At 37.3% G+C, this 22,464-nt stretch overlaps 1 long non-coding RNA gene across 1 annotated transcript in view; it reads right to left on the reverse strand.

Annotated features, from left to right (window-relative positions):
• Positions 1 to 1,058: 1,058 nt before the first annotated feature.
• The window catches only part of LOC128312219 (uncharacterized), a 33,059-nt gene continuing 11,653 nt past the window's right edge, over positions 1,059 to 22,464 (reverse strand). The window contains exon 3 of the long non-coding RNA XR_008291226.1: positions 1,059 to 1,452. This is a non-coding gene — a long non-coding RNA (uncharacterized LOC128312219). The remainder of the gene's footprint in view (positions 1,453 to 22,464) is intronic.

Here is a 22,464-nt window from a genome sequence, read left to right on the forward strand (position 1 = left end):
TTTACAATTTTGGGTTTTACATTTTTCCTCTTTTCTCTTCTTGGGGACTCCAGTTGCAAATATAGTAGGTTCACTCACGCTCTTTTCACTTTTAGTAGAGTCTTTTATTCTGTGCTTCATTTTGGAGAGTTTCTATTGTTAGGTCTTCAAATTCACTAATTTTTACTTCTTTGATGTATGATGTGCTGTTAACCCTATCAAGAGTGTGTGTGTGTGTGTGTGTGTGTGTGTGTGTGTGTGTACTTTAAGTCTCACACCGTGTAGTTTTCATCTCTAGAAAAAAAGTTAATTTATCTTTCATGTCTCTACTTAAACTTTTAAAAAAATGTTTATTTTTGAGAGAGCAAGTGAGTAAGCAAGCTGGAGAGGGGCAGAGAGAGAGGGAGGCAGAGAATACCATGCAAGCTCCGCACTGTCAGCACAGGGCCCGACGCAGGGCTTGAACCCAAGAACCATGAGATCATGACCGGAGCCAAAAATCAAGAGTTGGATACTTAAGCGAGCCACCCAGATGCCCCTACTTAACCTTTTGAACGTATAGGACACATATTTAATGTTCTTAGCTTTTAATTACAACATCTTTGCCAGTTCTGGGTTTATTTTGTTATGTGTCATATTTTCCTGCTTCTTTGTATATACGGTAACTTTTTTAAAGGTAATCTTTAATCGGATGCCAAACATTGTGAATTTTACTTCGTTGAGTGCTAGAGACTTTTGTATTCCTATGAATATTCTTTTGCTTGTTCTGAGATACATCTAGTATTCTTAGAAACAGTGTGAGCCTTTGGGTCTTGCTTTTAAGATTTGTTAGAAAAAAGGGGAGCAGAATTTACTGTAGGGCTCATAATTCCCTGCTTCTGAGGCAAGAATCTTCTATGTATTCTAATGAAAGCCCTATGAATTATGAGCTTTTCAGCATTGTTGAGGGCAACAGGCACTATTCCCTACTCTCTGTAAGTGCAAGACACTATTTCTTCTAATCACTTTGGTAAATCTTTCTTGGTTATCAAGTAGCTTCCTCATGTACATGTGTTGATCATTACTCTGCTGAAAACTTGAGAAGGACCTTCTACAGATCTCCAGATTTCTCCTTCTATAAAGTTCTGTCCTTTCTGGTATTCGGTTTTGTATTATAAACCAAAGAAGCTGAAACACACAAATTAGTCAAATATCGTGTCTAAGCAGGAAGTGATAGTGTTGATATCTGGAGCCAGATCATCCTCAGCGCATGGCAGACCCAGACCCAGCACCAGGACAGCCAGCAAGGAGAACAACAGGTTTCTTTTTTATGATCATCGAAGTAATTAATGGTGGAAAGTGGGAGTAGAGAACAACCAGCCATCAAATAGCAGAAGAAAGCCTGTAGTGTCAGCTTCTGATAGTAGGCAGGAGATAATCTTTCTTCAAAAGATATGTGCTCAGGAAAAACTGGGATATTCCTTTTGCTATCAGCTGAACTGCAAATAAAGGGAAACCTTAGTCAAGCAAAGAGGCAGATATCAAAGGAATCCCAGTCGTGCTAATATGGAAAGGAATGTCTAAGAAGAGTATAGAACACATGCCTTCCTCTGGTCTTTGGAGATGGCACTATTTATGGAATTCTCCCCAGAATAACACAGACTCTTTCCTTCAAGCCAGAATTAGGTTGTCTGCAAAAATATTTAAGCCACGGTTAGAAATCTACTCTTGTGGGGGAAGCAGGGGCAGCCCATGAGGAAGCCAGCAAAGGGAGCAGTTTGCACCCAATTTAAATTTGATCTGGATATTACAGGCCAAACTTCTGGAAACTTAATCCTCTGGTAGGACCTGTGGACTGGAGCCCAGAGATCTAATAGCCACGCTGTTTAAAGAAGCCCAAAAGGAATGTGGTTGAAAAGAAGACTGACATTTAATGTTGTTGGGCCAAAGCAATGGACTATGCCAAACGGCCTCCAGGATGGCCAACAGCTGGCCAGAGAGAGCACCACATGGAAGGCTGCGTATCAGAAGAATTGGATATTTGGAGCCAATTAGGAGGTATATAAGAATAGAAGGGAGACAAGTCATAACGTCAGGGAAAGTAGGATATCCCCAAATGAGAGCCCAGTGCTGCCATGGGTAAGGGTGGGGGTGGGCAGATAACAGAGGAGAAAGCCTAGGATAAAGGCAGATGGGTATATTTTTATTGTGAGAAACCATAAAGTAGAACACTCTGAAAGAACCTCTGCTCAGGATTCCAACTCTGAAAAAATAAAAATCTCAAGTTAATATTGGATTTTCCTGTGTCATAGGGTTATTTTGTTTTTTGAGTAAAAATATGGGTAATTTCAATTTTGTTCTTTATTACTTTCTTTTTCAAGCTTACTGTCATGGGGTGAGATTCTTTTCCTAATCAACAATTTTAATTGGACATTTAAAGACATTTTACAATGTCTTTTGTAATAAAAGACCCAAAAAAAGTGAACTTTAGAGAACAAGTTATAGAAATCCCTGGACTTTTCTTTTTATAAAGATAGAAAACAGGGAAGCAAAGAATATTCTGCTTTGGGAAGACTTAGCACAGCCCAAAGAAACTACCCCAAGGAAGAGAAAGGAAGTTTCAGGGCTAGCTAGTCCCTCTTCAAAGTGCATATAGGGAGAAATACTTAAACGGTGGCAACAGCTACACTTCCTATGATTTTCTAGTAATTTATCCAACTCATGGGAACCAATTCACACAATCAAGATACAGAAGCTAAGTTTGACTATATAGTTTTCAATCTCCCGAAATTCCCTCCTTCTCTATAGCTCCTTATATGCTACTTCCTTTTGTCAAGAATATCTTTTACCAGGCTCCTTGTTGAAGGCAGAGAGACCTTTATGCAGTGTCTCTTTTAGAATCCACTGTTGACTATATATCTGGGACCAGCATTAGCCTTCCAAGAACAATTCTGGTCATGCTCTCAGCAGCATGGTGGTCACTGGAATAGAGGCCACTGGAATGTCCTTGCCCTATGTTGTTGCCCTCACTTGGGCCTTCCTCCCCTCCTTCAGATGGCTCTGCTATCCTGACTCTACCTGTTCTCTGCTCCTCAGTTCTAGGGCCAGAAGCAACTTATGGTCTGTAGCTGTGGCTCAGGGGATAAATTTAAAAAATGGATGGCTCAAAGAGTACTCTGAAACTCTCCCCCGACACGTACACTCCACCCACACACCTGCCCCTCAGTCTGTAACTGGAAGGCCTAACCAGCTATTGCAGCTTCCCACACACCACCCATCTCCTTCCTGTCCCTGCTGTAGCTCCATCCTGCTCTTCACTCCATATCCCTCTACCAAATCCAACCCAGAAAATTCTGGGTCTCTATTTTTTTCTCAGAAATTTGAGTTTTGTTCACCCCTATGTGTACCAAGATGCTTCATTAGTATTTAAATAGAATCAAAGTGGATAAAAAAAAAAAAAAAGGAAAGGGAAAGGAAAAAAAAACCCTTTATTTCTGTTGGTTTCCAAAAGTAGCACTCTGAGAAAACCCCCAAATGTGGTATCTTTTTTGGAAAGTGGTAGGAAGAGTAAAGCTATGAAGATCTGGTTGTTCTGACTCCCTGTGAACCAAGGATGTGATAATGTGGGCAGGAACAACTAGTGGCGGGTTGTTTCCAAGTTGACAGGGGCTTGGGGCTACCAAAGAAAATCAAGGTGTTGACACACTCAAGGAAGAGACCTCACCAAATGGTCCTTGTTTCCCTCACCTTCTCCTGAACCTTCACCCAAACCCTCAGATTTCTGCCTGTTTCTCATGCTCTCCGTAGCCTCCATTCTAAAACACAGGACAGCCACCATTAAATTATTTGACAAACATTTATTAGTCTGACTATGTTCAAGGCATTCTACCAAGCTTTGGGGACATAGAGAAGACTAGTGTCTCCCCTCAAAAGCCCACAGTCTGCTTGAGAACACAGATAAGGAAAGTAGTAAGGACACTACCCTGTAGTGTTATGAAAGAAAAAGTCATCAAGTAGCTTATACTTCTCCTGACCCCATATTACTGGGGGAACATGCCCACATCCCACATATACAGGGGTGAGACCATCAGAGAAGCCATCATCAAAAAGCTTATATCCTGTTTCCCACCTATACCATTTCAATCCTGCTTACTGACTGGTTCGCACTTACTTACAAATCTGGCTCCAGCCCTCTTCTGTGAGTGTGTGTGGGTTTGTTTGTTTGTTTGTTTGGGCTCCTGATTCCCCCTCAAGGACTTCAGCCCTGGCTCTACCTTTGGTCTGACTGCTTCAGGTTACCTGCGTCACCTGAGCAGCTACTTGAGAATCCATTCATTGTTTTCTATCCACAACTCTACACACCATCTGAGTTGGCCCTCACCCTAGGAGGGCTAATTTGGACAGACTGGAGCTAAAGGAGACCTTGGTTCTGCTTCCATTGAGACAGGTGAGCTCCTTGCCTTCAAAGTGGTAATTCAGATTATGATTTCCTGAAAATGCAACATTGTCAAGTTTTCTAATTATCAATATACACCAACAGCTTCAGGAAAATACTGTTCCTCTCAAGTCTTCCCTATTTGGCAGTCCATCCTTCTAGTTGTTCAGACTCTGTTCAGAGTCTACCTCTCATAGGCCATATTCAAATTCATCAGCAAAACCTGCTATCTTCAAATATGTCTAGAGTCCAATCACTACTAACCATCTGCACTGTGGCCACACTAACCCAAACCACTACATAATCTGAGTTGTTGCAATAACCTAACTGGTCTTCCCACTTCCACTTTTGCTCAATTGCTGTCCATTCTTCAAAGAAAAACTAAAAAGAAACTTCTAAATGGTCAGATGAAAATGGTGGAATAGTGACCTCTTAAAATTCTTTCCTCCATAAAACCAACAAAAAAAATGTGGCAAAAGTGGTCAGAATCAACTGTCAGAACTCTGGAAAGGAGCTAAAGACTTACAGCAATTTGGGGAGCATTCACTCAATAGAAACAGTTGAATCTAGGTGAGAATAAGAAGCTCTGTGGCATTTTCACTTCCCCTCATCCCATCCTTCTTTCTCCGTCTCTATGGTAGCCTTGAAACAGCTTTAAATTATGATGAAAACCAGCCACCTAGAAACACATGGATAGAGCTTCTTCCAAGCCTTATTCTCAAAGAACTGTCATTATGTGACCCATCTAATAGTTCTCTGGAAGACTCCACTTGAAATGCTGTTTTGATTGGAACTGACTCTAAGTTTTCCCTAAGTGAGAACAGCTGCTTCTCCAGGGACATTTGTCTAACACATTTAGACTCAACTGTTTAATTTCAAGTTTGCCCAAAGCAGTGGATAACTGCTGTGGCAAGAAATAGACTTATTAAAAAGCTTAAAATGAAAATCTGGGGAATGAGATGCCCCAAGGGCCTTCAAAAAAGCTCTAACAAATTGCTAGTAATCTAGAAAGCCACAAGCAAACACAGGGCTGTGCCCATGTCCTAGAAAGACCCGAGAAGGCCCTAACCTCTTGCCTTAGGCTCTTGGAAAGCAAGAAGCAAACACTCATGCAGTGTTTTCAACTGCCTGGCTAAATGTTCACTACATGCCTCAATGCACACACATATACACACGTGCACACACGCCCCACCCACTGGCAAAAATTGGGGAACTTTGGTTACCCAAAAGTTACAGAAATCTCTGCCCAAACATTTGCTGAGCACTAACATAAGGAAGCAAAGATTTCAGTAGTTACACGTGATAAAGAATACAAACAACATAATTAGTTCAGAAAAGTCACTAAAGAAACAAAAAGCAACAAAAATAAACCCCAAGGGAGGAGAAACTGAATTCCAGAGATTCCACAATATATTATTTGAAATGTAAAGTTTTCAACAAAACATCATAAGCACAAAGAAAGAAATACGGCCCATAAACAAGGGGGAAAAGGAATAAATAAAAGCTGGCTGCAAGGGAAGCCAGATATTAGACCTGCTAGATACAGACTTTAAATCAACGATTTTAAGTGTGTAAATCAGGTCTAAAAAAATAGAAGTATAGGAATGCTGTCTCATCAAACAAATAATACAAGTTATAAATTATAAAAAATAGAGAATTTGGATTCAAAAAGTACAGTAACAGAAATGAAAAATTCACTAGAAGGACTCAACAACAGATCTAAACTAGCAGCAAGAAACAGAAAACTTGAAGATAGGTTGATTGAGATTATCCAGTCTGAAGAAGAGAAGAAAGAATGAAGAATCATGAACACAGTGGAAGAGATCTATAAGACACCATCAAGTGTATCAACATAAACATAATGGGAGTCCCAGAAGGAAAGGAGAGAAAAAAAGGCAGAAAGAATACTTAAGGAAATGACTGAAAACATCCTAAATTTGATGAGAAACATCAATCATCCAAAAATTTCCACCAAATCCAAGTAGGGTAAACTCAAATCCATATTTAGATACATCATAATCAAAAACATGAAAGATAAAGACAGAAAGACAATCTTAAAGGCAACAAGAGGAAGTGACTCATCATGTTCAGGGATACTTAAAAAGATTAATAGCTTATTTCCATTAGAAAACATGAAAGCCAGAATGCAGTGGGATGACATATTCAGAGTACTGAAATAAAAAGTCTATCAACCAAGAATTCTATATTCATCAAAACAACTATCAAAAATGAAGAAATTAAGTCATTCCCAAAGAGAATTTGCTACCAACAAAACAGGCCTGAAAAAAATATTAAAAGGAGTCCCTGATATTGAAATGAAAATACACCATGTGGTTACTCCAATGTACCTAAGGAAACTAATAATCATAAATAGGTAAATATTAAATATAAATATACTGTTTATTCATATCTTTCTATCAATGTGAACCAGATGGTTATAAACTGAGATGTTAATTGTAACACCCTCAGCACCCACTAAGAAAATAATCCAAAAGACATATAGGAAAAGAAATTACAAGAAAACTAAAATGGTACACTAGAAACTATATAGGACAACATATGGCAATAAAGGAGGAAGAGAACAACGAAAGCTATAGAAGACAGAAAGAAACAAGAAAGTAGCAGACAGGAGTATTATTAGTAATTATATTAAGTGTAAGAGGACTAAGACACTTTACTTAAAAGGTAGATGGAGGCAGGATCAAGATGGCAGAGTAGGAAGATCCTGGGCTCACCTCCTCCCACAGATATACAAAATCTACAACTACATATACAAGAACTATCTCTGAGAGTGAACTCAAGGGTAGCAGAAAAGATCATACACAACTAAGGATATGAAGAGAAAGCCACATCCAAACAGACAGGAGGGGTGGAAATGTGGTATACTCAAGACTCACACCCTTGGGAGCAGTGACACACACAAGGGAGGGATATCATAACTGTAGAGACCCTCCCTGATGAATAAGGGTACCAAGCTCCATGTGTTGGGCTACACAAGCCAAGGGGCCTTGCACTGGCAAGATGAGCTCCATAACATCTGGCTTTGAAAACCAAAGGGGATTTGGTATAGGACAGTCAGAAAGCAGTAGGAAACTGAGACTCCATTCTTAAAATGTGTATGCATTATCTCATTTGCTCTGAGTCTTGGTGCAAAGGCAGCAGTTTGACAAACCCCTAGGTTACATGTGAAGGAGATCCACTGACCAATTTTAGGGCATGTGCTATAGGGGTAGGGATCTGTTGGAATGGTCTCCTGGGGTAGAGGCAGTAGTGGGCACCATTTTTTCCTCACTATTTTCCCCCTTCTCTTCCCTTTCCTGGCCCACCTAGGTGGCCCAGCACTGGTGAGCAACATTCCTGATACTCTCCATCTACCATGCTACTACCTCTCACCCTGCCCCAGCATTCCCCTGTGGATTCACCTCACCCATCCTGTCTACCCAGCTGGAGTCCCTCACAAGTGGCTTCCAGCAATGCCACACCTGGTGGATGTCCTCAGTGAGTACCCTCAACCAACACCAGAGACCTTCCCAAGTGGCTCCCTGCTTGGCCACTCTTGGAAAGTGCCCATGGCTAGGGTGGGAGTCTCTTCCAATTGCCCTCACCAAGGGGGCCACCCTGGCACACTAGACCACCTACAACAGTTGTAGCTAGACCTTGCAGCAAGCTGCGCCTAAGGCTTGCCCTACCCACCAGCATACCCAAGCTGTCACAACTAGCTGGACAAACTAGGGGACAAGAACTGGCATGCCCTTGGCAATTGTAGCCAAACCTGGCACACAGCCACACAAGGAGGCAGTCCTGCACAGCAGCAACTCCACACCAATCATGACACTGCCCATACAGTTCACACAGGCATCATCCCTGCAGCACCTGGCTCTAGGGACAAGGGGGTTTGGGGTACTAGGCCCCACAGGACACCTGCATAAAACCACTCCTTCAAGACAGGGAGACCTAACTAATCTATCCAGTACCTAGAAAAAGAGATGTATGAAAAATGAGGAGACAGAAGAATATGCTCCAAACTAAAGAACAAGACAAACCTCAAGGAAAAAAATGAAGTGAAACAGAGATAAGAAATCTACCAATAAGAAGTTCAAGGTAATGGTCATAAAAATGCTCATTTGGGAGAAAAATGGATGACACAATGAGAATTTCAACAAAGAGACAGAAATCATGAAAGAGAATCATTAGAGCTGAAGAATACAATAACTGAAATAAAAAATACACTAGAGGGAATGAATAGTAGTTTGGTGATGCAGAGGACAGATCAGCAATCTGGAAGACAAGGTAGTGGAAATCAGTGAATCAGAATAACAAAAAGAATAAAGAATTAACAAATGAGGATAGTTTAAAGACCTCTGGGACAACATAAGTGTACTAACATTCACATTGTAGGGGTTCCAGAAGGAAAAGAGAGAAAGGAACAAAAAACCTATTTGAAGGAATAATGGCTGAAATCTTCCCTAAACTGGCAAAGGAAACAGACATCCAAGTCCAGGAATAACACAAGGAGTCCCAAATAAGATGAACCAAGAGACCCATACCAAGACACATTATAAACGAAGTGTCAATAGTCAGAGAGGGAAAAGAATAGCAAGAGGAAAACAACTAGCTCCATACAAGGAAATATCCACAAGACTACCAGCTGATTTTTCAGCAGAATCTTTACATGCCAGAAGGGAATGGCACAATACATTCAAAGTACTAAAAGGAAAAAAACTTACAACCAAGGATGCTCTACTGGCAAGGTTATCACTCAGAACTCAAGGAGAGAGGAGGAGTTTCCCTGACAGGCAAAAGCTAAAGAAGTTCATCAACACCAGACCAGCCTTACAAGAAATGTTAAAAGAACTTCTTTAAATGGAAGAGAAAAGACCATTAGAGATAAGAAAATTAGAAAAAGCCTGGAAAAGGTAAACATATAGTAAAGGTAGCGGATAAACTACCTATATACTTATACCTTATACCACCTATATACCTTATACTATAGCTAGTATAAAGGTTAAAAGACAAAAGTGGTAAAAACCTTCTAGATCTAGAATAATTAGTCAAGGGATACACAAAATAATAAATTATAAAATATGACATCAAAAACTTAAAAAGGGGTGGCAGGGAGTAAAAAGGTAGTGCTTTTAGAACTTAGTGCTTCTACTTGAACTTAAGTAATCATCAACATAAAAGAGATCACTGTATACACAGGACATTGCATATGAACTTCATGGTACCACCAAACAAATACACGTAATAGATATACAAAAAATAAAGGTATATAAACATAACACTAAGGAGAGTCACCAAATTACAAGGGCAATAAGTATAGATCAATAATTATATTACATGTAAATGGACTAAATGCTCCAGTCAAAAGACATTAGGTGTCTGACTGGATACAAAAACCCAACAACCCAAGACTCATATATATGCTTCCTACAAGAAACTCAATTCAGATCTAAACACATACACAGTGAAAGCAAAGGGGTGGAAAAGATAATCCATGCAAATGGAAATTAAAAGAAAGTTGTGGTAGTAATACTTACATCAAACAATAGAGACATCAAAACAAAGGCTGTACTGCCAGGATGTTCCCTGTGCAGAGTGCCCCAGAACACCCTGGACTGCACCTGCCTTGGGTCCAGCCACCGCATGAGGGTGCCCCCTTCTGCAGAACACCTCAAACCACTGCACTGGGCTCTGTATGCCTTGGCTCTAGCTGCCCTACAAGAGCATGTCCTGTGCAAACTTCCCTAGAACCCCCTGGTCCATGCCAGCCTCTGTTCTAGCTGACCTGCCAGGGTGCCCATGTGTGGAGTTTGTGGGAGCTCCCACTTCAGCCTCAGCCATCCTGCCAGGATAGCCTCTGCACAGAGAGCCCTAGGGCTGCCCAAGTTGCGCACAATAAAGCTTCAGTTATCCTTCCAGAGTACAGGGAGCCAGTATCACTCCCGCTCATGCCCACTTTTGCTTCAGCTGCCCTGCCAGGGTGCCCTCTGCACAGCAAGCCCTGGAACTGCCCATTTCAGCTCTGGCCAACCACCAAGATGGCTCCAGCATGAAGTGCCAAGGAAAAATCAGCCCACAACAGCCATAACTCCAGCTAGCCAGACAAAATCACCAGACACACAGAGTGTACACAGGGGATGGCCATACATAGGACCATCCCTTCAAGTTTAGGAGAATTAGCTGTTCCACCTAATTCACAGAAACACAGAAAGTCAAGCAAAATGAGGAGACAGAGGAATATTCTCCAAAGAATAAGACAAAAACTCATAAAAAGAACTAAATAAAACAGAGATAAACAACTTGCCTGATAAAAAGCTTAAAGTAACAAAGAGATGCTCACTGGCATGGTGGGAAGTGTGGATCAACTCAGTGAGAACTCAAAAAGAAAATAGAAAAAAAGAACCAAAGTTGAAGAATAAATGAAAAATACACCAGAGGGAATCATCAGTAGATTGGAAGATGCAGAAGAATGGATTAGTGATCTAGAAGATAGGGTAATGGATAATGGAAAGCTCTAAAGCTGAACAGCAAAAAGAAAAAACCATTTTTAAAAAATGAAGATAGGTTTAAGGAACTTCTTGGACAACATCAAGCAATCAATCACATTACAGTGTCCCAAAAGGAAAAATGAGAAAGGGGCAGAAAATGTATTTGAAGAAATAATAGTTGAAAACTTCCCTAACCTAGGGAAGGAAACAGGCATCCAGGTTCAGAAAGCAGAGGTCCAAACAAAATCAACCTAATGAGGCCCACACCCTTACACATAATAATAATTAAAATGTCAAAGATTAAAGATAAAGACAGAATTTTAAAAGCAGCAAGAGGGAAGGGTCTATTTGCAAACAAGGAAAACCCCATAAAGCTATCAGTTGATTTTTTTGGCATAAACTTGGCAGGCCACAAGGAAGGGGTATGACATATTCAAAGTGTTGAAAGGAAAAAAATCTACAACCAAGAATACTCTATCCAATAAGTTTATCATTCAGGACAGAAAAAGAGATAAACAGTTCTCTAAACAAATGTTAAAGGAGCTAATCGCCACTAAACTGGCCTTACAAGAAATGTGAAAGGAACTTCTTTAGCTGGAAAAGAAATGGTTACAATGAAGATAAACCAATGAAAGAAAAATTTCATGAGTAAAGGGAAACATACAGTAAAGGTAGTAGATCAAATACTTATAAAGCTAGTAACGAAGGATAAAAGTCAAAAGTAGTAAAATCAATTCTATCTAAAAAATTAAAAGGACTCACAAAAAGATGTAAAATATGACAACATATTCATAAAATGGGGGGAGGCAGTAAAATATATATTTTTCAGAATGTGTTAAACTTAAGTGACCATCAACTTAATTTACACTACTATATATTTAGAATATTATACATGAACCTCATGTAACCATAAACTAAAAACCTATAATACAGAAAAAATGAAAAGATAATCAGAACACCTAAAGAAAATCATCAATCGCAAGGAAAAAGAGCAAAATAAGAACGAACAATGACAAAAGCAACCAAATATAATTAACAAAATGACAAGAACATAGCTATCAATAATTACTTTAAATGTAAATGGTGTAAATGCTTTAATCAAAAGACATAGGGTGATAAAATGGATTTAAAAAACAACAACCCATCTCTATGCTGCCTATAAGAACTCAGTTCAGACCTAAAGATACATATACACAGCCTGAAAGTGAAAGGATGGAAAAATTAATCCATGGGGGAAAGGTGGGGGGAAAAAAAGGCTGAGGTAGCGGTACTTATTGACAAAAGAGACTTTAAAGCAAAGATTATAACAAAAGAAAAGATCCTTTTTACCATTATGTAATGCCCAAGTAAGGGGATATAACAAGTGTAAACATGGATGCAAACAACATCGGAGCACATAAATACATAAAACAAATATTAACAAAGATAATACTGACAGTAATATAATAATAGTCAGGAACTTTAATACCCCACATACTCAATGGATAGATCCACTCAGAAAAATCAATAAGGAAAGAGTGTATTTGAACAACACATTAGACCACATAGGCTTAGATACATTATCAAAAGCAACAGATTACACACTCTTTTTTAAGTGCATATGGAACATCTCCAGGATCAATACCATGTTAGGCCAAAAACCCAGTATCAATATATTTTAAAAGACTGGAATCCTATTTTGCATCTTTTCTGACCACAACAATATAAGACTAGAACTCAATTACAAGAAAAACACAACACCTGGAGGCTAAACAACATGCTACTAAAAAAACCAATGAGTCAACAACAACGACAAGAAAATAAAAGAACAAAAAAATACCTTGAGGCAAATGAAAATGAAAACACACAGGTTCAAAATCTTTAGGATGCAGCAAAAGCAATTTTAAGAGGGAAATTCATAGTGATACAAGCTTACCGCAAGACAAAATAAAAGTCTCAGATAATCTAACCAGACACCAGAAGAATGATAAAAAGAAAAACAAAGCCGAAAGTTAGTAGAAAGAAGGAAATAATAAAGAGTGGAAATGCACAAAAAAGAAACAACAACAAAAAAATATCAATGAAACCAAGAGCTGGTTCTTTGAAAAGATAAACCAATTTAACAAATATTTAGCCAAACTCATCAAGAAAAAAGAGAAAGCACCCAGATAAATGAAATCAGAAATGAAAGAGAAGTAACAACTGACACTTCAGAAATACAAATGTTTATAGAGACTACTAAAAAAAAAGTAATATGCCAACAAACTGGACAACCTAGAAGAAATAAATTCCTAGAATCATACAATCTTCTAAAACTGAATCATAAAGAAATAGATATGAAAGACTGATTACAAGTAATGAAATTGAATTGGTAATTAAAAAAAAAAAAACTCCCAAAAAATAAAAGTCCAAGAGCAGACGGCTACACGAGTGAATTCTGCCAAACATTTAAAAAAGAATTAACACCTTTTCTCCTCAGACTATTCCAAAAAATAAAAGAGGGAGGAAATCTTTCATATATTCAGAGGCCAGCATCACCCTGATACCAAAACTGAATAAAGACACTACAAAAAAAGAACAGGTCAATATCCCAGGTGAACATAGATGCAAAAATCCTCAATGACATTATTAGCAAACCAGTCACATGGAACAACACATAAAAAGCATCATTTACCATCATCAAGTGGGATTGATTCTGAGGATGCAAATATGGTTCGATAACCCCAAATCAAAGGAAAACATCACATTAGCAGAATGAAAAGTAAAAATCATATGATCATCTCAATAGGTACAGAAAAAGCATTTGACAAAATTCAACACTCATTCATGATAAAAACTCTCAACAAAGTGGGTTTAGAGGTAATACACCTAAATATAATAAAGTCTACATATGAAAAATCCACAGCTAATGATGAATATTGGAGATTTGCTTTAAGATTAGGAATGAGAGGGGTGCCTGGGTGGCTCAGTCGGTTGAGCGCCAACTTTGGCTCAGGTCATGATCTCGCGGTCTGTGAGTTCGAGCCCCATATCGGGCCCCTGTGCTGACAGCTCAGAGCCCGGAGCCTGTTTCAGATTCTGTGTCTCCCTCTCTCTGACCCTCCCCCATTCATGCTCTGTCTCTGTCTCAAAAATAAATAAACGTTAAAAAAAATTTTTTTTTAAAAAGATTAGGAATGAGACAAGGATGTCCACACCATTTTTCTTCAGTATGGTACTGGAAATCCTAGCCATGGTAATCACACAAGAGAAATAAAAATCATACATATTGAAATGGAAGAAGTTAAACTGCCACTATTTGCAGATGACATGATACTGTATATAGAAAACCATAAAGACTCCCAACAAAATTAGAATAAACGAATTAGGTAAAGTTGCAGGATACACTATTAATACAAAGAAATCAGCTGTGTTTCTACACACTAATAACTAAGTAGCAGAAAGTGAAATTTAAAAAATACGTCCATTTACAACTGCACCCAAAGAATAAAATACCTAGGAATAAACTTGAGAGAAAAGAGCTATACTTTGAAAATTATAAAGCACTGATGAAATAAATTGAAAGCAATGCAAAAAAATGGGAATATAATATGTACTTTGCTCATGGACAGAAAGAATATTGTTAAAATGTCCATATTCCAAAGCAATCTACGGATTCAATGTAATCCCTAGCAGACTATCAACAGTATTTTTCACAGAACTATAACAATTAATCCTAAACTTTGTATGGGACCACAAAAGACCTCGAATAGCCAAAGTAATCTTAAGAAAGAGGAACAAAGCTGGAGATATCTCACTCCCAGATTTCAAGATATGCTACAAAGCTATAGCAATCAGAACAATATGGTACTGACATAAAAACAGACACACAGGTCAATAAAACAAAATACAGAGACCAGAAATGAACCCATGCTTATATAGTCAATTAATCTGTGATAAAAGAGGCAAGAATATACAATGGGGAAAATAGTTTCTTCAATAAATTGTGTGAAAACTGTGCAGCTACATGCAGAAATGAAATTGGACCACTTTCTCACACCATACACAAAAATAAACTCAAAATAGGTTAAACACCCAAATGTGAGACATGAAACCATAAAAAGCTTAGAAGAAAACATAGGCAATAATCTTTTTGACATTGGCCTTATCAAGATTTTTCTAGACATGACTTTTCAGGCAAGGGAAACAGAAGAAAAAAATAAACCATTTGTATTACACAAAATTAAAAGCCTTTTGCACATCAAACAATCAAAATAACAAAAAGGCAAGCTACTGAATTGGAAAAAATATTTTCAAATGGTATATAGAAAGGATTAGTATCCAAAATATGTAAACAACTTCTACAACTCAACACCCCCCCCCAAAAAAAACCCTAAATAATCTGATTAAATATGGGCCGAGGACCTGAATAGACATTTTTCCAAAGACATACAGATGACCAACAGATAAAAAAAGATGCTCGATATCACTAATCAACAAGGAAATGCAATTCAAAACTACAATGAGATATCACCTCATACTTGTCAGAATGACTAGTATCAAAATAAGAAACAACAAGTGTTGATAAGGATGTGGAGAAAAAGGAACATTTATGCCTTGTCAGTAGAAATATAAATTAGTGCAGCCACTGTGGAAAACAGTGTGGAGGTTCCTCAAAAAATTAAAACTATAAATACCACACAATCCAGTATTCCACTACTAGGTATTTACTCCAAAAAAATGAAAACACTAATTTATTTCTTTAAAAATTTTTTTAATGTTTATTTTTGAGAGAGAAAGAGAGTGAGTAAGGGGTGGGCAGAGAGAAAGGAAGACACAGAATTTGAAGCAGGCTCCAGGCTCTGAGTTGTCAGCATACAGCCCGATGTGGGGCTTGAACCCACGAACCGTGAGACTATGACCTGAGCTGAAGTCAGGTGCTTGACTGACTGAGCCACCGAGGTGCTCCCTAAAACACTAAACAGACATATGCCCTCCTGTATTCATTGCAGCATTATTTATGATAGCCAAGATACGGAAGCAACCCATGTGTCCATAAATAGGTGAATAAAGGATGTCTCTCTCTCTCTCTCACACACACACACACACACACACACACACACACACACACACACAATGGACTATTACTTGGCCATAAAAAAAGATGAGGTCTTACCATTTGAGACAGTATGGATGGCCCTAGAGGTATTACGCTAAGTGAGATAAGTCGAACAGAGGAAGAAACAAAGAAGCAGAAACAAAGCCATAAATACAGAGAACATATGGTTCCTGTGTTTACCTACCCTGGGGTGGGGGTGTAAAATGAATGAAAGGGAATGGGAAGTCTAGGCTTCCAGTTATGGAATAAGTCATGGGTATTAAAGGTACAGCATAGGGAATATAGTCAATGTTACTATACTAGTGTTGTATGGTGACAGATGGTAGCCACACTTGCCGTGAACATAGCATAATGTAGAGCTGAATCATTATAATGTACACGTGAAACTCACGTAACACTGTTTCAACTATACTACAAAACAAAGGTTGTAACAAGAGACAAAGAAGGTTGTAACAAGAGACAAAGATGGACATTACCTAACAATAAAAGGATCAATCCAACAAGATGATATAATACTTCTAAATATCTATGTACCCAACATAGAGGCACCTAAAGACAGAGTTAATATTGACAGGAGGAGAGAGATTGACAGTAATACAATAGTATCAGATTTTAACACCATACTTATGTCACTGGATAGATCATGCAGGCAGAAACCCAACATGGAATCATAGACATTAAGTGACACATTGAACCACATGGACTTAATAGATATATACAGAACATTTTATCCAAAAATAACAGAATACACATTCTTTTCAAATGCACATACAACATTCTCCAGGTTAAATACCATATTAGGCCACAAAATAAGTCTCAATAAATTTATGAAGATTGAAATCATATCTTTTATGGTATGAAATTAGAAATCAGTTACAAGAACTATAACTGGAAAAAATACAAACTACATGCTACTAAACAACTAATGAGTTAATGGTGAAAACATAGCAAATAAAAAATACCGTTAGACAAATTTAAGGGAAAACAAACATTCCAATACATAATGGATGCAGCAAAAGCAGTTCTAAGAAGTTTATGGTGATATAGACCCACCTCAACAAGCAAAAATATATTTAAAAAAAAAAATCTAAGTTTATACCTAACAGAAAAAAAAAAAAGACCAAATCAAGCCCAAAGTTAGTAGAAGGAAGGAAATAATAAAGATGAGAGTGGAAATAAATAAAATAAAATCTAAAAAACAATGGGAAAAAAAAATCAATGAAACTAAGAGGTGGTATTTGGTTTATCTAGGCTCATTAAGAGAAAGAGAGGCCCCCCCCCAAAAAAAATCAGAAATGAAAGAGAAGTTACAGTTGATAACCCATAAGTTCAAAAGATCTGAGACTACTAGGAACAAATACATGCCAATAAATAGGACCACTTAGAAGAAATGGAAAAATAACTGGAAACATACAATCTTTCAGGACTGAATGAAAAAGAAATAGAAAATAGAATATACCAATTACCAGTGATGAAATTGAGCCAGTAATCAAAAAACTCTCAAATAAAAGCCCAGAAGCAGATGGCTACACAGATAAATTCTACCAAACATTTAAAGAGGAGTTAATAGCTATCCTTCTGAAACTATTCCAGAAATTGCAGAGGAAGGAATGCTTCCAAATTCATTCTATGAGGCTAGCATTATCCTGATACCAAAAATAGACACAGACACTACAAAAAAAAAACAATATTACAGAAAAATATCCCTGATGAACACTGATGCAAAAGTAAATAAAATATTAGCAAACCTTATTCAGCATTACATTAAAAGGATCAGACACCATGACTAAGTGGGATTTATTCCAGGGATGCAAGAGTTCAATATCCACAAATCAATCAACATGATCTATCACAGTAACAAAAATAAGGATGAAAATAATATGATCATCTCAATAGATGCAGAAAAATCATTTGATAAATTCTGATATCAATTTATGATAAAAACTCTCAGCATGAGGTATAGAGGGAACATATCTCAATAAAAGCCACAATGACAAACCCATAGCAAACATCATACTCAATAATGAAAAGCTCAAAGCTTTTCTAAGATCAGGAACAAGACAAGGCCCACTCTCACCAATTTACACAGTGCTGGAGGTCCTAGGCACAGCAATCAGATCTCAAACAAAGAAAAAAGAAAAAGAGAAAAGAAAAAAAAGAAAAGGCATCAAAAAGAATACCTAGGAATAAATTTAACCAAGGTGGTGAAAGATCAGTACTCTGAAAAGTACACATCATTGATGAAAGAAATTAGAGATAATGCAAATTAATGTGAAGATATACTGTGCTCACAGATTGGAAGTTTTAACACTATTAAAATACCCATACTACCCAAAGCAATCTATGGATACAATGTAATCCCTATGTCATTTTTCACAGAAGTAGAACCAAAAACCCTGAAATTTGTATGGAACCACAAACAAACAAAACCCAATTAGCCAAAGCAATCTTGAGAAAAGCAAAGCTTGAGGTATCATGCTTCCTGGTTTCAAACTATAAGGTATAGTAAATCAGAAGAGTATGAAATTGGCCAAAAAAAACCAAAAAAACAAAAAAACAAAAAAAAACCCATATAGATCAATGGAACAGAATGAATTCTAGCAATAAAACCACACTTGTATGTTCAGTTAATCTTTCACAAGGAGGCAGGAACATGTAATGGGGAAAAGACAGTCTTTTCAACAAATAGTATTAGGAAAACTGGGTAACTATATGCAGAAGAATGAAACTGGACCACTTTCTTACACCATATACAGAAATAAACCCAAAATGGATTAGGTACTTAAAGACTGTAAACCATAAAACTCCTAGAAGAAAACATAGATAGTAAGCTCTTGGATATTGGTCTTAGCAGTATTTTTTTTTTTTTTAATCTGTCTCTTCAGGCAAGGGCAACTAAAGGAAAATAAACAATGGGACCACGTCAAATGAAACAGTTTTTTTTAACACTGAAGAAAACCATTAACAAAAGGAAAGGAAAAGACAATGTATGGAATGGGAGAAAATATTTACAAATAATATAACTGACAAGGGGTTAATGTCTAAAATAAAGAATTCATACAACTTAAAATAAGTCCAATAAGAAAATAGGCAGAGGACCTGAACAGACATTTTCCAAAAAAGACATCCAGATAGCCAGCAGACACATGTAAAGATGCTCCGTATCACTAAACATTAGGGAAATGCAAATCAAAACCACAATGAGATATCACCTCCCAGCAGTTGGGATAGCCAGTATCAAAAAGGCAGTAAATAACAAGTGTTCGTGAGGATGGAGAAAAGGGAATCATCATGCGGGGTAGATCGGAATGCAAAATGGTACAGCCATTATCGAAACAGTATGGAGATTCCTCAAAAAATTAAAACTAGAATTACCATATGATACCATGATTCCTTCTCTGGGTATTTATCTGAACAAAATAAAAACACTAGGTTGAAAAGATATATTTACTACTGTGTACAGTTACAGCATTAGTTACAATAGCCAAGATATAGAAACTATTAAGTGTCCATCATTTGATGAATGAATAAAGAAGATTCCCATCCCACACACACTGGAATATTACTCAGACATAAAAAAGAATAAAATCTTGCCATTTGCAACAACAGACAGTATTATGCTAGGTGAAATGAGTCAGACAGAGAAAGACAAATACCATATGATTTTACTTATATGTGTAATCTAAAAAACAAAACAAATGAAAAAACAAAAGAGAAATAGACTCATAGATACACAGAACAATCTGGTGGCTGCCAGCAGGAAACATGGTGGGGCAATGGGTGAAATAGATGAAGGGGATTAAAAGGTACAACCTTCCAGTTACAAAATAAATAAAACATGAGAAAAAAATGTACAGCACAGGGAATATAGTTAATAATATGTAACTATTTTTGTTCGATGATAGAAGGTAGCTTGGTTTATCATGATCACTTCCAGATATATTTAACTACTGAATCATTAAACTGTACATCCAAAACTAATATTGGATGTCAACTAGACTTCAGTGAATAGAAAATAGGTTAGTAATCTTACAACTAAAGGAGCTAGCAAAAGAGCAACAAATGAAGCCTAAAACTAGCAGAAGGAAAGAAATAAAGATTACAGCAGAAATAAATGCTACAGGAACTAAAAAACAATAAATAGAACAGATCAATGAAACCAGGAGCTAGTTCTTCAAAAAAGTTAATTGAATTGATAAACCCCTAGCAAGACTTATCCAAAAGAAAAGAGAAAGGACACAAATAAAATCACAAATGAGACAGGAAAAATAATAACCAACAGTACAGAAATAGAACTGTAAGAGAATATCATGAAAAACTACATGCCAACATATTGGACAACCTAGAAGAAACAGATAAATTCCTAGAAACATAGAAATGACCAAAACAAATAGGAAGAAACGGAAAACTTAAGACCAAGAAGCAGCAGACATTGAATCAGTAATAAAAAGTCCCCCAACAAGTCCATGGCCAGATGGCTTCACAGGCAATTTTTTCCAAACATTTAAAGAAGAGTGAATACATATTTTTCTCAGGGTGCTTGGGTGGCTCAGTCGGTTAAGCATCCGACTTCGGCTCAGGTCATGATCTCTTGGTCTGTGAGTTCGAGCTCCGCATCAGGCTCTGTGATGACAATTTAAAGCCTGGTGCCTGCTTCAGATTCTGTCTCCCTTTCTCTCTGCCCTTCCCCTACCTGTACTGTGTGTGTGTGTCTCAAAAATAAACATTAAGAAAATTTTTAAAAAATATATGTATTCTTCTCAAACTATTCCAAAAAAAATAGAAAAGGAAAGAAAACTTCCAAATTCATTCTATGAGGTCAACATTTCCCTGATACCAGAACCAGATAAACTCTACTAAAAAAGGAAACCATAGGCCAATATCCCTGAGGAACCTGGATGCAAAAATTCTCAATGAAATACTAGTAAACCGAAACCAACAGTAGGTTAAAAGAATCATGCACCACAATCAAGTGGGCTTTATTCTTATGTTGCAAGTGTGGTTCAATATTTGCAAATCAACATGATATACCACATTAATAAAAGGATAAGAACCAGATGATCATTTCAATAGATGCAGAAAAAGCATTTGCCAAAGTATAACATCTATTCATGAAAAAAAACCCTCAAAAAAGTACAGTTAGAGGGAGTATTCAACGCAATAAAGGCCATATACAAAAAACCCACTGCTAATATCATCCTCAATTGGGAAAACCTGACAGCTTTTCCCCTGTGGTCAGGAACAAGGCAGGATGTCCACTCTCACCACTGTTATTTAACATAGAACTGGAAGTCCTAGCCTGATCAGACAACAAAAAGAAATAAAAGGCATCCAAATCAGCAAGGAAGAAGTCAAGCTTTCACTCTTCACAGATGACATAACATTCTATATAGAAAACTCAAAAGACTCTACCAAAAAACTGCAAGAACTGACCAACAATTCAGTGAAGTCACAGGATACAAAAATCAATGTACAGAAATCTGTTGCATTTCTATACACCAATAAAGAAGTAGAAGAAAGAGAAATCAAGGAATCAAGCCCATTTACGACTGCACCAAAAACCCTAAGATACCTAGGAACAAATCTAACCAAAGAGGTAAAAGACCTGTGCTCTGAAAACTATAGAATGCTGATCAAAGAAATTGAAGAACACACAAAGAAATGGAAAGACACTCTATGCTTGTGGATTGGAAGAACAAATATTGTTAAAACGTTTAGGCTACCCAAAAGCAATCTACACATTGAATGCAATCCTTATCAAAATACCAACAGCATTTTTCACAGAACTAAAACTAATAGTCATAAAAGTTGTATGGAACCACAAAAGATCCTGAGCAGCTAAAGCAACCTCAAAAAAGAAAAGCAAAGCTGGAGGCATCACAATTTCAGACTTCAAGTTATATCACAAAGCTGTAGTGATCAAAATAGTATGGTACTGACACAAAAATAGACACATAAATGAAACACAATAGAAAACCCAGAAATAAACCCACAACTGTATGGTCAATTAATCTTTGACAAAGCAGGGAAGAATATCCAATGGGAAAAAGACAGTCTCTTCAACAAATGGCATTGGGAAAACCGGACAGCAACATGCAAAAGAATGAAACTAGACCACTCTCTTACACCATACACAAAAGAAAATTCAAGATGGATTAAAGAGCTAAAAGTAAGACAGGAAAACATTAAAATCCTAGAGGAGATGACCACACAGGCAGTAACCTCTTTGACATCAGCTGTGACAACTAGATAGGTCTCCTGAGGCAAGGGAAACAAAAGCAAAAATAAACTAGTGGGACATCATCAAAATAAAAAGCTTCTGCACAGCAAAGGAAACAACAAAACTAGAAGACAACCTATGGAATGGGAGAAGATATTTACAAGTGATATATCCGATAAAAGGTTGGTATGCAAAATAAAGAACTTATAAAACTTAACACCCAAAAATGAATAATCCAGTTGAAAATGGGCAGACGACATGAATAGATATTTTTCCAAAGAAG

The sequence above is a fragment of the Acinonyx jubatus genome, chromosome D4 (assembly GCF_027475565.1).
Source record: "Acinonyx jubatus isolate Ajub_Pintada_27869175 chromosome D4, VMU_Ajub_asm_v1.0, whole genome shotgun sequence".
Classification (NCBI taxonomy): domain Eukaryota; kingdom Metazoa; phylum Chordata; class Mammalia; order Carnivora; family Felidae; genus Acinonyx; species Acinonyx jubatus.